Here is a 19,071-nt window from a genome sequence, read left to right as displayed (position 1 = left end):
TTGGAGGAATTGCGTGATGTTGAAAGCTTACCGGAGGGTTGCGTGCCCCTGGCATCTTTGAGGCATGTTTCAGCGACACGACGGGCCTATGTTGATGTTCCTCATCTGTCGGCAGCCAGATCAAGGTGCAGCGTACAACGTTGGCTATCGAGCCGGGTTGTACAACGGTGAGCCCTGTGTCATTAGGCACGGGTATTAGTGTTAGTAATGCTGGGTTGTTGTTACACAACCATGTTGTGTGTTGGCGCCAGGGGGGGATGGTTTGGTGAACGTTCACTGCTTTCACATGTTATCCTTGTACCCCTTGTTTTTATACTATTGTATAAATTGTATGTACTAAATAAAAATCAAATCAAATCAAATCAAAATCTCCCTCCTCTTGCCCGGTTCATCAATGAAGGTCAGTCGGTAGCTGATGTGGGGGTTTTGCTGAGTCTTATTTACCTTTTTACGGGTAAATGGGTTGACAACAGGGTAGGCCGTGGCTAGGTAGCCTAGCCAGGTACGTTACCTTTGTGTTCCGGCGGGGTCTGTTGAACGGTGTCCCCATCTGGGAGCCGATGCGTGAGCTCGGCGGTGTAGCAAGTTCAAGTTTCTTCAAGTTTCTTTAATAGTTGTCATACAGAAGTACAGAATACTTTTATACAAAATGCTTCTTACTGTTACGCTCCAGAGACTGTGCAAGACAAGATAAGTATGAGATAAAATAACATAGTATAGCATGTAAATTAGAAGTAAAAAAAATGAGGTCACAGTGTTCAGTATAGACATATGTACAATGTTCGATGCAGAATAGACGTAACTGAGTTACCATATAATATACAATACTGTGTAGTGTACTAATATACAATACTATATAGTGCAAGGCAGAAATAGGATGAGGTGCAATTTAGGTACAATTTACAGTAGGTGTACGAGTTGTAGTGCAAATCCTTTATCAATAAATATAAAGTGTGTTTGTGTGATCTAAAGTGTGGAGAGTGGGTGCTGCAGTGTGTTGTTTGTTTAAGTGAGTGTGTGCGTGTGGGTGTGTGTGCTGTGTGCATTTGATGGTTGTTGCATAGTGTTTATTGTTCATTTAGCAGCCTGATGGCCTGGGGATAGAAGCTTCTTCTGAGTCTTTTTGTGCTCGCCTTAAGACTCCGGTATCGCTATACTACTGCAGGATGGGACTTAACGGCGGGTTAGGGCTCAGCTGGCTAGTTCCTATCCACATTGGCGTCGGGTAGTGGGGCTATGGGTCCAGCCGACATTGTAAACATGTTGCGTGTTGTGCGCAGGCGGTTGTTGATCTGGGTTCCACATCGCCTCACGCTAAGCTGTAGTAGTGTAGGGGCTACTGTTTTGTTCTGTCACTCTGCTATGAGAAGGTCTGTCTATGCTACAGCTTTCTCTCCTCTCAACCATGCATGCTGACGGTCAATCGGTGTCTATTGGGGGAGTATGCGGGGGGGGGCTTTGTTTACCTTTTTTGGTAAATGGGCTAAGCTAGGGCTGGTGTGCTGTTGTGAATATTTTTAATGAAGGCGGGACTAGTTCGCTCTGGTCCGCCTCCCCTTAACGTTGTGTATATGGGTTTGCTCATTCTACAGTATTTGTGGTTTAGTTCTTTTATTCATTTAACCCTTTCATGGTGCACACCACAGTGGAGGTTGCTGTTTGCAACCACCAATGGTGCTCCGTGTTAACATCAGTCCTTTGCTTTTGACATATTGAAACAGTGCCCCGCCCGGCCGACGCCATGGGTGGGTCGGCCTGGCGAGTGGCTGGTGGGCTGCTAAAGCCTGTACCGCCACGGTATGGAATTGGCAGCGATTAGAACTGTGTTCGAATTGCTGTTTTTTCTATTAAAAAAATGGTGTCTGGTGGCGGGACCTTGAGGGCCAGCCGACGTCGACACATCGCGCAAGGTTGTTGACGTTATTAGCTTTGACCCAGCCGCAAGCTATAACCGCTCAGGGTTCCCCTCTCCGCAGGGGATTTTGGTCTTCTGCTGGAGCGCGGGCGGTATTGTCCTAGGCCCCACACCGCCTCACACCGCGCAGCCAGAAGAAGAGAGAGCACGGCCTCGTCAGCGGCGATGACGAGGCCCTCGACAGGCGGCCATGTTTTCCCCCGCCGGAGGTATCCTGGGCGTTGAATCGACAGGTGTCCACAAGGCCGACAGCCTTGGCGGTCGAGGGATCGGCCGTGTTGGATGGGTTCGGCTTGAACAACAAGCCGTCACCGTCCTGCCGCGAGCAGCCCGCTCTCCGATCACTCCCTTCCCCAACACCAACGGAAAAAGTGGGCTCTGATTGTTTCCTTTGGCTGCGGGCCGCGTCCCTTCGTTGAAGCGCGGGCAGCCCCACTTTTCGCTTCTCATGGGGACAGGGACAGGGGCTCCTTCTGGTCCTCAAACGGTGTTGATCAGGACGGACGATACGACGTCAGTGTCGTGTATCGACAGACAGGGAGGAGTACGCTCCCCCCGTCTGCACCAGGCGGCGGGCGGCTGGCTATGGGCGTCCTCCATCTGCGCGGCCTGAGGGCTCCCCACATCCCCGGCAGGGAGAATGTGGGTACAGGTGTACTGTCGCGGGGCGGTCCTCATCCTGACGGGTGGGGATTACGTCCGGACATAGCCAGGCAGGTCTGGGACCGATGCCGTGCCGCCTGGGATTCTTCCCCATACATCTGTTAGGTCAGTTGTTGGGACAGGTACGTTGAGGGGCGCAGGTTCTTGATCCTGATGGTGTTACCATCCGGAATGCGCATGCTCCCTCCACTGTCGCGCTTACACAGGCAGATGACGACAATACACCAAGTGTGGTGTAAGGCGGGGGGCCGGGACCCAGTCTCCTGCCCCCTGGATGCTGTCCTTAGTTACCTCCAGTCTCTCCTTGATAGACTGTCGGCTTCGACGGTGAGGGTATATGCAGCAGCTATATCCTCCTATCATGAGGGATTTGAGGGGATGTCTTGTTCAGCCACCCTCTTGTGAAGCGTTTCCTGCTTGGCGCTCGACGCGTTAAGCCGGTGCAACGCTCCTTGGCTCCGACTTGGGATCTTCAATTGGTCCTCGGTCGGTTGTCCTTGGCCCCGTTTGAGCCGCTCGAGCAGGCGCCGTTGGAACAGCTGTCGTTCAAGACCGCGTTCTTGCTGGCCGTCACCTCCGCTGACGCGTGGGTGTGCTTTGTGCTCTCTCGGTACGTCCAGAGTGCCTGTCTTTCGTCCGATTGCGGTGCCACTCTGCGGCCTAATCCTGCCTTCGTGCCTGTAAATATCCGGAGTTCTTCCGCTCCAGGGATATTGTGGTTCAGGCGTTTCATCCGCCTCCTCCTGTCATGTCCGGTCCGTGCTTTGGGAATTACCTCAGCCGTACTCAGGACCTCGGGGTCACCGTTCAGCTTTTTGTCTGTCACGGTGGTTCTCATGCCGGTAAGGCACTATCGAACAACGCCTGTCCCATTGGTTGTGCGAGGGCATTGCCCTCTGCTACACGTTGGCTGGGCAGGATCCCCCTGGGGGCGTCAGGGCGCACTCCACTCGTGGGGTGGCTGCCTCTGCCGCTCTCCTGGGTGGGGCTTCGGTGGAGGATCATGGTCCTCCCCGGGCCCCTTTGTAAGGTTTTACCTCATGGACATGACCGGGGGTTCTGTCTCCCAGGCGGTTCTGGGGTCTGTGGCCTTTCCTGCTTCCCGTCCTTTGGTAGGGTAGCAGGAGTGTGTGGGTATGGGCCACAGTGTGTTAGGTCACACGTGGTTCCGCCTGTGCTGTGTGTTCAAGGGGTTCTAGTTCCCTCTTGTTCGCACTCAGGTGGAGTTGACTGCGCCCCCCCTTCGTTAGGAAGGATGGGGTGACAGAGCTCCCCGCACCCCTTGATGTGGGCTTACGGGTCCTCAGGGGGTACATCTGTCGGGTCTCGCGTCTGCTCTAACCCATATCTCAATAGGCTTGAGCGGGACGCGATAAGCCATACGAAATATAACGATAGGTTATGTATATAACCTAGTTATATGAGTATTGGCTGAGCGTCCCGCTCTAAGCGGCCCTGAGTTCCCTTTTGAGGGATCTTTTACTGGAACGGGATTTTGGCGAGGAAGGGTGTTTGGTGACCATGACCATGGTCTTATAGGCTACGCCTCCATAGAGGCGGGACCCGGTCAGGTGTGGGTGTATAAGTTGTGTTCGTGGTGTTGTACAGTAGGTACAAGGAGATAAGGGGTATCTCAATAGGCTTGAGCGGGACGCTCAGCCAATACTCATATAACTAGGTTATATACATAACCTATCGTTCTTCCTGGTTACTATAGTCAGATCGTCAGTCGATCACTGAACTTTGCCGTAAGTAATTCTATGCATTCATGCTAAAGCCTTATCGCTCCTTGCCACGGAGGATAAGCTTGTTCGTTTTCGTGCCTCTTTGACTGTCGCGTCAATCCGTTTTTGGAATAAGTGCATTCGCTATGTGTCTTAGCTGTCGTGTCGCTTTGATTGCCGAAGTAATCAGTTATTGAAAGTTTATGTTTACGTGTGTAGCCTACATGCAGCATCGTCGTTAGACGAGTTTACTATTTAACATGTTTTGGAGACCTTGTTTTCTCCCCTTTATTTTCCACGTTTTATTGTATAGTTTACTTAATTTATTTGTGAAGTTGATCTAACGCGTTTGGGAGACGGTGATTTCTCCCATCATATGCATATTCATTCCTCTACTCCAAATAAAGAGTAGTTAATTGTTTTGAAAACCAACACCTGCCTATTGTCTTATCTGTTCTACACTGCACCTGGGTCCAACACAACTACCAGACCGTAACACTGAACAGACAAGAACAGCAAATGTGAAGACGTTCATGAACTGGGTATAGGTAGAATCACTATTGTGTTATATCAATTGGTGATAGAGAGACAAAATAGACATTCATTTGGGGAAATTCAGGCATCATAGCCGCGGGGGGGGGGGGGGGGGGGGTACAGGTAGTAGAAGACATGATAGTAAGTACAAATTAAAATGGGCAGTGTAAACAATATAACAATATAATTAACTCTGGACATGCGCATAAGGGCAAGTAGGCAGTGTAAAAAGGTCAAGGTGCAAGATGAGGGTATGCCCTCTCTAATTATATTTGCCCTACAATAAATATAGTTACAATATATATTAGTGGTGTCAATCGATTAAAATATTTTATCTGATTAATCGCATGATTGTCCATAGTTAACTCACAATTAATCGCAAATTAATCGCTTTTTTCATTTTTTGTCTAAATCTACCATAAACGGATATTTTTCAAGTTTTAATACTCTTATCAACATGAGAGTCAACAAATGCTTGCTTTATGCAGCCATTTAACACAAATGACCCTCATGAATTGCACATTTGCATCAAATTCAAAACAGTGATGCACAAAATAACTAATAAAGAAAATAATAATTTAAAACAATGAATAAAGTGTGCATGAAATAATAGGGGAAAGAAAACGTTAGGAACTTGTTACTTACATTCACCCACACAAGGGCTGAGGACTCACACCCCCCTCCCCACCGCCCTCTCTCTCACACAGACACAAGCTCTCTTTCTCTCTTGGCCCTTCCTCATCTCTCTCACCCCCCCTCTCTCTCTCTCTCTCTCTCTCTCTCTCTCTCTCTCTCTCTCTCTCTCTCTCTCTCTCTCTCTCTCTCTCTCTCTCTCTCTCTCTCTCTCTCTCTCTCTCTCTCTCTCTCTCACACACACACTTTGAGTCAGAAACAAACAGTATCAATGAGAGTATCAATAATACACCTAAAAAAAAAGAAATAGTGGCGTTAAAGGAATTGTTAATATCGTGTTAATTTTGACAGCCTTAATATATATATATATAAACTAAAAGGAGAAAACCTTCAAGGGAAAGAAGGGACCGCACACTCCACAGGACTGGTTTTTGCTTATTTATTGTCGCACAACGCGTTTCGCTATCGCTTCCTCAGGTGCTATAGCTATGTACTTTGGTACTGTAAGAGTATGAAACTTTTTTAGGTGGAAAAAAAGAGAAAAAAGGAGTTTATGAGTGAGAAATGTGAGTCAGGAGTCAGACCAGAGCGTATCAGGTTTAAATAGACATAGTTCAGGAACAGTGATTCCTGTGAGAGAGAATAACTCCCTTTGGCTGGACTTAGGACTTTGTAACTGCAGATGTTCTACATGCCTCCAGCTATATAGCATACTAATGGTCAGGGGAAAAGGTATATTACTGACTCTCTGTACAGAGTTTCACTATTGGCTAGAGAGAGAGAGAGCGAGAGAGAGAAAGAGAGAGAGAGAGAGAGAGAGAGAGAGAGAGAGAGAGAGAGAGAGAGAGAGAGAGAGAGAGAGAGAGAGCTCAGCCTCTCGTTCACCTATAGGGCATGTTGTGTAACTTCAATCTATGCGAGAATGCTTCACATCCACGACACTGTGTCCTTGTTATTTATACATGTATAATGCATGACATATAGTTTTAACGTGTACAGCCTATAACCCTTTCAGGCCATCGTGAACTCTGAAGCTTTTCGATGGCCAGTAGCCAGACTTTTTGTTCTTGCGTCATCTTTAAAATGTCCAGCTCTCAGAATTCTAGTGTGAGTGATTGTCTGCAGGTCACAGTTGAAGAATGACGTGTTTTATGTCCCCCTGGGAGCATTGGTTAGAAAATAAATTTAAAAAGGTGTCAGGTTATAGAAGGAATCCCACTGCACACATTCATAAATGATGGAGTAATAATAATGTAAAAAGTTATTTTAAATAATTTGTTAACTTAACTTTATTGAATAATGGTACATCGCAGCCCAGGTCGAATCGGTCGTTGTTTGATAATTGATTGCTAATTGATTATTTATATTTGGTTTGTCTCAGCAGGAAGAGCTAGAGGCTGAGACAGAATTAGTGAGTGAGTAGGATTTAGAGTATTTTATTCATTATTATTATTATTATTATTATTATTATTATTATTATTATTATTATTATTATTATTATTATTATTATTATTATTATTATTATTATTATTATTATTATTATTATTATTATTATTATTATTATTATTATTATTATTATTATTATTATTATTATTATTATTATTATTATTATTATTATTATTATTATTATTATTATTATTATTATTATTATTATTATTATTATTATTATTATTATTATTATTATTGTTACAAAGGGTCAGATTAAACCGAATATATATATTTATTGCTTGAGATCCCATGTATAATATTTGTATATTGTTTGATATCCCTTGTATATTCTTTGTATATATACACGGAATATCCCTTTACCTAGGTACAAGCCAGACCATAATATTCGTTCTCCTATTGGACAGCGATCCCCTAGGCGCCAACGGCCATACCCCCAATGCCGAGTTCAAAGCCACCGCCAAGGCTTGTCTCAACATGCCCAGTTTTGCGCAGTAATACGAGACAGAACTGAGGTTGGCACTAGATTATTCACCTTACGTATAAATACGTTGCAGGTGGATACAGCAGTTAGTTACCCTCAAACGTTAAAGCCTTCACCACGAGTCAACGACCAAGTGAAGTGAGCAACTTTGCGTCTAAATAGAGCACTTATAACCGCGTGCGAATAGGATAGTAAAAGTGTCAGAGCTTAGTGAAATAACGTCAAGTTCGACCTAGTTAATGTGAAGTACCGTGCACAGGAGAATCTACACCGGTGAATGCAGAGCCTTTTCCGGCTGGATTATATTGATTTTGGTACCGTGGTTGCTGGAGCAGAGAACCGTCTACCCCGCTGCTGTGTGGGATTTACCCGTGAGGAGCATCACTCGAGCCCGTCTCTAGGAAGAGGCTGGCTGGCTTTCATCCATGCTGCACGCATACTTGGATTATAGCTGCTGCTTTCGTCTGCCGATCGAGGGGAGTACATGTACTGCCTCCCGTTGCTGGAGCTTATTGATTCCTCGTTGATCCAGACTTTTGCATTCGAACATTCCTCTCCCCTGCTGGCTTACAACCGGAGGGAACCCCTTAGTATCTCCAGCTGACCTACGAGTGTGCCCTATATAATTCTTATGCTACAGGTGGTATTAATTATCCCCACCGTAATATGCTCATGGACTTACGCTCTTGACCTATTCATGCACATTCTTCGCCTTACAAGCGCAACTCTAATTCTTAATAAATGTAAGATAATCTTGGTGCTCTTCTAATAAATATTACAAACAGTACTTTCTTGTTAAGCCGTGTTATTGTGGGGGTGTTCATCACATATACCTGTGTACTGTATGGCCAGTAGTAATGTACATAACGCAGTAGTGGTTTAATGATACCATACTTATTCAATACAGTCAGGGAATTGTACCCCTCAGTTACAATTATTATTATTATTATTATTATTATTATTATTATTATTATTATTATTATTATTATTATTATTATTATTATTATTATTATTATTATTATTATTATTATTATTATTATTATTATTATTATTATTATTATTATTATTATTATTATTATTATTATTATTATTATTATTATTATTATTATTATTATTATTATTATTATTATTATTATTATTATTATTATTATTATTATTATTATTGTCTTATTTTTGGTTTGTTTGTTTTGTTTTTGTTTCATTTATTTGGGAAGAAGTGAAAGTGAAATGATGTGAGTGATTGTCCGCGGGTCACGGTTGAAGAATGTATAGTGTTTTTCCCCGTCTTCTGGTTTTTCAAGTCCTCCTGGTTCATGAAAAAAGGCAATCCCACTGCACACCAGTGGCGAATCCTTATGGAAGCCAACGGAAGCCATGCCTCCCTAATATTAAAATATTAATTAATATCAAATATGAAATATGAAAAAAAAAATATATATATATATAATTTTTTTTTAATATAGTTTACATTCTTTTTCATCTGTGCATCTGTGTTATATAATTTTTTTTTTTTTTTTTAATGTCTCCCTCTTCTCCTTCTCACTCCCTCTAACACACTGTCAGCCTCACTATGCTCACTGCAGCAGGAGAGGAGGCAGATGGTAGGTCTCTTTCTCCAGGCTTCCAGAATTATAGAGTCCAAATCCGATCCTAGCCAATCAGATTCGAGCTGACTGCCACACCCTAAAAGTTTAAAACGGGGCTGAGAGGAAAACACTCAGCATATTTTCCCCTCTGCACTCTGAACATTGTATTAACCCGTAACTGTTCCCACGGGCCGAATATTGCCCCGATCCTCGCGAGATTAAATCCATGGGGACCTCTCGGCGTGCCGAAGCTTTTCCTAAATCACTTCCATCATCGAAAACGAGGGGAAAAGGTCGGCTCGCGACCCTGAAAATGTCGCGTGATTTTAAAAACGCTGTATTAAGTGAGCCTATTATGGGATCCACGCGAGCTTTCTATCGTGGAAACATCTGGGCGTCCCGCAACTTTTACTCAATCACATGTAGCCCCTAAAATGCTTAGAAAAGGAAAACAGAAAGCGTGGAATAAACTCGCCGAAACGGAAAAGTGTCCCACAGGCGCGCCGTGATTCCGATCCGCGTGAAAATATTCACGGCCATAGATGAGACCGTGGGACACCTTTTTGCAACCGAATATGTGTCTCGAATTTGCTCCCACGCGGCGCGCAAAATCGTGCAAGGAAAAATCGGACCAAAAATTAACCAATGCTCCAGCAGTATTAATGACCCTGATGTAAACAAGACAAACGTCTTTCTCTGGTCTGCATCCCCTTATACAATTGTGTGTATTGAGCCGTACTGTATTGTACCCATTCTGCAATCTGTTAAATAAATAAAAAGAAAGTTTGACTGGCCGCCGAGCCATACTGTAGTGTACATGGTGACTGCTTGACAAAAAAAAAAAAAAAAAAAAAAAAAATAATAAAAATATTAATTTTTTTTTTTTTAATTTTTGGCTTCCCCTGTTATTTTACCCACGCGACGCCACTGCTGCACACATTAATACATGACGCCCTGACCTTTCCCTCTGGCTCAGGTCCCTGTTCGATGCGCAGAACTAAACAAATCATTCCGTTGTCCGCTATACCTACAGCACCTGGTGGTACACAGGTTCCAGTGTCAGACATTGTTGAAATATTAGGACAATCCGGTGTGATCCTGCATACCTGCAATTACCCCCCCCTTCATACGGAGGGGTCCGGACGGAAGTGGAGCCCCTCTCAGGCAGGTGTTCTCACAGCTGTGTCTATACACTCGCTCACACACACACACACACAACACACACACACACACACACACACACACACACACACACACACACACACACACACACACACACACACACACTCGCTCACACACACACACACACACACACACACACACACACACACACACACACACACACACACACACACACACACACACACACACACACACACACACACACACACACACACAGAGAAAAACACAGGCTTATAGTTGCACACCCAGGCGACAACAAGCATGCACACACACACAAACACACACACACACACACACACACACACACACACACACACACACACACACACACACACACACACACACACACACACACAAAGTGACCGCTGCTCTCACAGACCGATTTGTGTGTGCGTGTGTCTGTGTTTGTATGTTTACATGTGTGTGTTGTGCGTGTCTGTATGTTTGCATGTGTGTGTTGTACGTGTGTCTGTATGTTGTCTGTATGTTTGCATGTGTGTGTTGTGCATGTGTTTGTATGTTTACGTGTGTGTTGTGCGTGTGTCTGTATGTTTGCATGTGTGTGTTGTGCATGTGTTTGTATGTTTACATGTGTGTGTGTTGTGCGTGTGTCTGTATGTTTGCATGTGTGTATTGTACGTGTGTCTGTATGTTTGCATGTGTGTATTGTACGTGTGTCTGTATGTGTGTCTGTATGTTTGCATGTGTGTGTTGTGCGTGTGTCTGTATGTTTGCATGTGTGTGTTGTGCGTGTGTCTGTATGTTTGCATGTGTGTGTGTTGTGCGTGTGTCTGTATGTTTGCATGTGTGTATTGTACGTGTGTCTGTATGTTTGCATGTGTGTGTTGTGCATGTGTTTGTATGTTTACGTGTGTGTTGTGTGTGTGTCTGTATGTTTGCATGTGTGTGTTGTGCATGTGTTTGTATGTTTACATGTGTGTGTTGTGCGTGTGTCTGTATGTTTGCATGTGTGCGTTGTGTGTGTGTCTGTACGTGTTGTGCGTGTGTCTATGCTTGTGGTGTTCACATTATGTCAATGTGTGTACTGTATGTGTGTGTGTGTGTGTCTGCGTGCCTGTGCATGTCTGTGTATTCAAGTGTGTGTGTGTCTGCATGTCCGTACATGCCTGTGTATTCAAGTATGTGTGTGTGTGTGTGTGTGTGTGTGTGTGTGTGTGTGTGTGTGTGTGTGTGTGTGTGTGTGTGTGTGTGTGTGTGTGTGTGTGTGTGTGTGTGTGTGTGTGTGCACGCATACGTGCATTTCCGCGCTCATTGTCCTGGGTTTGTACCAGACTGATGGCCCGAGTTATTGGTCTCAGCGCCGGAAGAGAACGCTGACACAGCACAGTCCTATACAAACTGTCCTCATCCCCATCTGCCCCATCTGCCCCATCCGCACCACCCTGCCCTGCCCTCCCTCCCTCCCTTCCCCCACCATTTCACTCTCCTGTCTGGCCCTCTTAGTGGGGCGGTTAAGCCAAAGAATCGGGCACAATAAAAGCATTACATTTGGCACAGAGGTAGTGTTCCATGATAGAAGAAGATTCAGATATGGAGGTGTCCAGGGGTGTAAAGTACTTGAGTAATTGTACTTTGTTACAATACTTAAGTACTGTTTTGGGGGATTTGTACTTTACTCGAGTATTATTAGGTTTGTTTGTATACTTGGACTTTTACTCAATTACATTTCAGAGAAAAAATATATACTTTTTTAAATGCAGACCTACACAGTACAAAGTACAAATCTCGCAGGTCCAACTATTTTAATTAGTATATTTGTTTCTCTGGCCGAACTAACGTTAACGTTATTAATTATACTTTATTTAAAAACAGCCAATCAAATCCCCATCAATGGAAAATGAACCCGCCCATACCCATGCCGATTGGTCCTTGTGCAAGACTAAAAAGCGGGATCTTTGATTAAACACCTGCTATCAGAAGAATAGACAGTCAGAAAAAGTTTTTACTTTTACTTTTACTTACATTTAAAAGTAGAAACTTTTTTTTACTTTTACTCAAGTGTGTTTTTAGCCAGATACTCTGACTTTTACTTGATACTTTCACTTAAGTATAATTTCTGGGTACTTCTTACACCCCTGGGCGTCACAAATCTGGCCCCCTGAGGGCAGTGTTGTAGTCTCTCTCTCTCTCTCTCTCTCTCTCTCTCTCTCTCTCTCTCTCTCTCTCTCTCTCTCTCTCTCTCTCTCTCTCTCTCTCTCTCTCTCTCTCTCTCTCTCTCTCACCCTCTCTCTCTCTCTGCTTCTCTCTCTCTGCCTTTCTCTCTCTCTGCCTCTCTCTCTAAAAGACAATGATAAACTGGCAAATATTTTAGGCAATATAGACAGGCAATATCGTACTCAGCAGGCATGTAAAAAGGCAACCAAACCACTGAGGATAACACAGGCCTATAAAGAATACAGATGTATGGTGGACTATATAGTTCCCGCAGGCCAGGCAGTAAAAATAATTAAAATATAAAACTAAACATGTCACACTGCTCTTTGTTTTAGTGTCCAGACACACTAAAAAGCTCCACCCAGTCGGAACAAGAACAGAGCATTATTCCAGGTCTACCACCCCCACCGAAGAGGAAGGTTGGCGGTCTCTGCTTGGGCCAAGATTTAAAGGGCATAGCCTACAACTACAGAGGTTATTTTTCTAGTGATATCTTTCCATTTGTCTATGTTGTAAATATATACATTTGGACTCCACTGTCCAAATAAATAAATAAACACCTGGCAACTGCTGACAGCTGCCTCAAAGCCTCGTCCTGTACCATCATTAACTTGGTCAACCTAACACCAACCATTTAAAAAATGCACATTATTCCTGTGCTCCAGTACGGTTCAGTGAGTATTTGTGAATATGCTTCACTCTCCTAAAGCTAGAAATTGAAAAGATAATCCTTACAATTTGTGATTGTTAACTGGATTTAAAATCTGGGTCTGCTCCGTTTAAAAGAGGAATGGGGTGTGACTTTATGAGGCCCATAACATGTTTGTGTGACCTTGTCGTATCTGATAAAGATACTCTGTCCTCTGTACCTGTGTTGGTATCAACCCAACTGTACCCTTCTTGGTAAAAATGGATGTCCAGACACGCGCTCCTGATTTGTGGCAAGTTTATTAACAGAAGCAAGACAATGGCTGCTTCATAAAAAAAACACTTGCTGTTGCTCAAAAACACTGGATGGTTACAATAATTCAAGGTTTGCATCGGATCTCCAAACTACTTTAACAAGAATGTTCAATGGTATTGTCAACACCGTCGTCCGTGATCTCGTTCTGTATATAACGGCGTAGATATGTAGTATTCGGATATGAGGCTTGTTCAATCTTCTTCTCCTTTCTCAATGATCTTCTTTCTCACAGTCCTAGGGCTCCATATTTATAGCAGGCCAAAATCCAGCCGATGACATCACAGGCTATAGTGACATCATCTCAGGTTTTTCTCCAATCCACAACAGTTTCGGTTTTACTTTGAAAAAGTAGGCATGGCTTACCTAACTGCCAAGCTAAAGACAGTAATTATTTACAATTCATTTTAAGACTAAACCATTGTTATTATTACATTTATAATACCTGATACATGAATATTAAGGTACTTCTCTCAAAGACACATATTTCAATATAAAACATTAACAGTTTAGTCCCAGAATAAATCACAAGGTTCACATTCACTGGAGTTATTATCAGTTCAAACTATGTCATCTCCTATCCTCTGTCTAGCGATCTCAGCTGTGACTTAGTACTGTATTCAAATGAACCATATGCTTCCTGTGAGTTCCGCCACCTGGGAATTTACTTTAACCTTATCTTAACTTCCAAAATGGAAGTGAACCCCAATTATTTAAGAACAAGTATAATTCAACACAGGCAAATTATACTACAACCTCTTAACACCTAAATGAGTTTTTAAACGTATGGGTCCACAAAGTCAATACCCCAATAACTGCCAATGGAGCAGCCATAGATTTCACAATTCATCACAAATTCAAAGGTTCTCTCTGATTTCAAATTTTAGGAGGGAGTTTTGGTTGCGAGCCAAACCTAGAACTAACTTCCTGAAAAGAACAGTGCTTTATAGAGCCAGTATAACTTGGAATCATTTACCTCTTGATATCGACAAAGATAAAAACTAAATATTGTTCAAAAAGAGACTGAAGATGCACTTATTAAGTGTTTGATGACAGGTTGTTTAATTTTCTTTGTTTGTTTAGTTGGGTTGATTGGACGCTTATAGCGATGTTTGCTTTTGGTTCATGTTTGTATAGGATGACAATGACTCGTTGGGTTAAACTGGATTTGTTTTTATATTTTTATCAATAATTGTATTTCTGTTCATTTTACTTCTTATTTATTTTTATTTTGTTGTTAAATTTACTTGTATTTATTTACTGTATTAATGTATGATTTGTTGTAATGTTGATTGTGTGTGGACCCCAGGAAGATTAGCAAACTGCTACGGCATACGCTAATGGTGATCCTTTAAATAAACAAATAAAAACATAAAGAGTTGTGCGTGTTCATAAATACTGACTGGACTGTCCTGGGGCACAGGAAGAATATATGTGAATTCTTAAAACGGGTAGTATTCTCCTTTAACAGAAATTTTTCTTTGATTGTATGTCTTAACTATTTCATGGAATTCACACTATTCATTCTATTGAACGCACAGAGAGGAAACTGGTATCTATCTTCTTGCCTCTCTTTGGAGAAGACGGTAAGCTAATTTCCCAAAATGTTGGCGTGTTCCTTTAACTATGTCATGGAATGCACACTTAAAGTGGCACCAAAAGGCATCCTTTTTTAGACATGCTGTGAGCTTGAGCTCAAGTGGCCATTGAAAGCGATTCGAGTGGTAAAATTCTAATATAGAATGAACCAATGTTGTAGTCGAGTCACTAAATCTCGAGTCCGAGTTGAGTCTCGAGTCCCCAGTGTTCGAGTCCGAGTCCAAGTTTGAGTCACCAAATAAGAGCCAGAGTCGAGTCCCAATTACCCTAGTCCGAGTCCGTGTCCAAGTCATCGAGGTTGAGTCCACTCCACTCTGGCAGTCAAAGAGCTGATGTACAAATAAAAAAAGGTCTACATTAAACATAAATGACACAGCAGTAACCGTTTCAATGGGAGTTTATTTACTTTGTGACACAATAGCCAAACAAATGCACTAGCCGTCAATATCTTATGCCTTAATGACTAGGGCCTATTACATATTTTAAAATAAAAATAACTGTATTTATCAATGAACAAGTCAGAGTCCTTGTCTGCACCTTCCGAGTCCGAGTCATCAGTGCTCAAGTCCAAGTTGAGTCACGAGTCCTGAAAATCCGCCCTGGACTCGAGTACAACACTGGAATGAACTAATATGAAATGTTTCACTGGAATTCTCTTGCTTGTGAACCGTTTGGACCCAAATGTATTTCCTGTCAGTTAATTGCATTAAGCAAACATTGCAAACAGGAAGTAAACTTCCTTTTTAGAATGTTATTTTCGTTCCAAAATAAACCTTGAAATACACATGCAAGGGTTAAATATACAATGATGACCATGAAACAAAGGCTGTGTTTTTTTTTTGAAAGACTTTATTGTGCCACACAGGTGAACACTACTGAGGTTTTGCATTTAGTGCACACAATACAAGACAGAGAGATAATACAACATTGCACAGGGGAGAAAAAAAAAAGGAGAATAGTATATAATTTACACATCTTGTCATAAACACAGTTTATGCATGGCTGAATATGGAGTGGTTCTTATTTTACTTTAAATACACAACTTCTGACTCAGTTTTTTTTTTCAGCTGGTGCTTTCGAGAGTGGTTTTCGAAAGAACGTATACAAGAGAAGGTTTTCTTTTGAGTCGAAAAGGGTTTGTATTAGTAACCGTATGACACTCAGTGGCAAGGTCGTCTTTAGTTCATCTTGTATATATATATATATATATATATATATATATATATATATATATATATATATATATATATATATATATATATATATATATAATATATATATAAAGACTGTTGCACCAGACATTCACTATCATCTCTATAGCACCTTGTTCAAATGCAAAGCCACAGAGAGTCCATACACACCGCTGGGCAAGTGGAATGAGAATGAGTGGTGAAGTGAGCGTTCACAACTGAAAAGACACTCGGCCTCTGAATTGATTCCAGCTTTGGCCAAATTCCACCACTTTCCTCCGCATGACTTGAGTCCACGCTCGTCTGTTCTCTCTCTCCCTCTCTCTCCTCCTCTCTCTCTCCCTCTCTCTCTCTCTCTCTCTCTCTCTCTCTCTCTCTCTCTCTCTCTCTCTCTCTCTCTCTCTCTCTCTCTCTCTCTCTCTCTCTCTCTCTCTCTCTCTCTCCTCTCTCACGCCATTGATCCACTTTGTCAATCACCCACTTTATCCCTACAAGGACTACAACACTGTCTTGGTTGACTGCCTGGGAAAAAGGATTATACCCTCCGCTAATGTGACGATTCGATAAGATCTCTAACCTTTTAGCGTCAACGTCTATTCTCCTTATACACCCCCCTCAAACCCCCCCCCCCCCCCCCACTCGCTTCTGGCGTCGTCTTGTTTATTTCTGCTGTTAAATACGGAAACGGCGGTAAATTGTTGCCATGGTAACAAACTGCCGTGCCACCATTGCAGAACATAGGAAATCAACAAAATATATTACTGTCTAATGTAGCTAACTAACAGTTTCGGTATTAGTCAGGTTACCGTGCCAGCTAAAAATGTATTGTTTACAAGCTTTAACTCTCTGTGTTTTACTGTATTTGTCCCTGGCTGAACGGCTTATCTATCAAGAAGAAACTACTAAGTGCGGCTGGGTAGCGCAGCGGACTAAGCGCCTGCCTACCACCGCAGAGACTCTGGTATCGAATCCAGCTGTCAGCGGTAATACAATGGCAGTGTTAGCGGGTGGGAAGCCGGTGAGGTGTGTATCCTGGTCGTTGTAAACAGCGACTCCTACTGGTCGGTCAGGGCGCCTGTTCAGCAGGGAAAGAATCTGGGGGAGGTAGTGTGATCCTCCCACGCGTTACACTCCCCCAGTGAGAGTCCTCGCTGTCAGGTGAAAAGAAGCGGCTGGCTGACTCCACATGTATCGGAGGAGACATGTGATAGTATCTATAACCCTCCCTAGGCCGGCAAGTGGGAGGCAAGTGCGCGCAACGACCAGGAAGGGAATTGGCATAACGACTAAATTGGGATGGGAGAAAAATACGACTAAATTGGGATGGGAGAAAAATACGGAAAAAAGGGGAGAAAAAATTGATAAAAAAAAAGGATATGTTTTATGTGATTTCTCCATACAGCCTACTGGCATTTTTATTTAAAAATTCCCGTCGTTCTATGGCTATTAAATATGACATCGGTAACATTAGCTCGGTAACTTCGTAGATAAAGATGCTAGCTAGATTAGATATTCCCCAACCGAATAAATAACGCATCTATACACACAAAACCGTTTAGCTAGCTCGTACTCCTTACAGCAAAGAGTAATTGTAAAGCAATAGAAGAAGGGGTTTGGTGTTTTTCATAAAAAATCAATGGGGCGGCTAATACATCCCTTCCTAGATACAGTGTCACAAGCTCATAGGAAGCTAAAAGACTAGGCTGTAACGAATATGACTGTACTGTTTTGACTAAGCTGTAACAAATACGACTGTACTGTTTCGACTGCTCTCATATCTTATGATGGTCAATGAAACACTGAGAGTGAATTGACGTGAAAAACACTCCCCCACAATAATTGGATAATGTTTGTTTAAAATGTTGTGAAATTAAGAGAGAGCACTGAGCGATTACAATTTCGGTCTGCTCTGGACTATTTCGTTGCTTGACCCCATGACCACGAACAAAACAAAAATAAATACTTATTTTTTCCCCCTATTTAAGGTTGTGTTTTTCTTATGCTAGTAATAGAATGGCATCAGATCTCCCTCAGGCCACAGTAAAAACATTGAGCTTGAGAGAGACGGAGTTCTCGACTAAGGATTTTCCTCTGGTTAGATCTCTCTATAAGGACCGGTCTTAACTGGTGTCTTTGAAGCTGAATCCTTGTCCTTCAGGTCACACAGGTAACACCTGTGTTCTCTCTCAGCCCTGCCCCATCACCTCCTCCTGTCATCCCGATCCTCATTTTTCTCCGCCGTCATTCCTAGACAACCCATAATGCATTTCACCTCGACCCTCCAAAAGGATCACTCCTTTTGATCTTTGTTCTAGCACCTTCTGATCCTCGAGAGTCAGGATCCCGTGCGGGTCGCATGGCTAACGCCTCGATAACCACGTGTCTGTCTGTCTGTCTGTCTGTCTGTCTGTCTGTCTGTCTGTCTGTCTGTCTGTCTGTCTGTCTGTCTGTCTGTCTGTCTGTCTGTCTGTCTGTCTGTCTGTCTGTCTGTCTGTCTGTCTGTCCGTCCGTCCGTCCGTCCGTCCATCCGTCCGTCCGTCCGTCCGTCCGTCCCTTTTCCTCAGAGGAGATGTGACGTGGGGGAAAGGTTACAGGTGAACCATAACACAATACCATTTATGGTAAAGTTGAAATAATATTCCACACGTTTTATTTTCAAGTGAGACTGTGCTGGAAACGGATCAAGAAGGAATCAGTTTTAATTATCCTGCGGTGAGTTGAAATTGAAAATACAGCGCAACACCCTTCTGACTGGAAATACAAGCAAAGCGACTGACAAGCGAGACAGCTATAGTAACGTGACCTGTGTGATTCACCACACCGCTTAAGACATTATTTGGAGTCGCTTTGAAATACCACAGAGTTTGCTTGTGACGCTAAATATGTGGTCCCACCCTCAGTTGAAGAGGGGGGCTTAAATGTTCATCAACCTAAAGAATCTAACCACGAAAAACAGCATCAAACGTACTCTGGCAACAG

Source organism: Notolepis coatsorum (assembly GCF_963971535.1).
Source record: "Notolepis coatsorum genome assembly, chromosome: 4".
NCBI classification, from domain to species: domain Eukaryota; kingdom Metazoa; phylum Chordata; class Actinopteri; order Aulopiformes; family Paralepididae; genus Notolepis; species Notolepis coatsorum.
Note: the sequence above shows the minus strand (reverse complement) of the source record.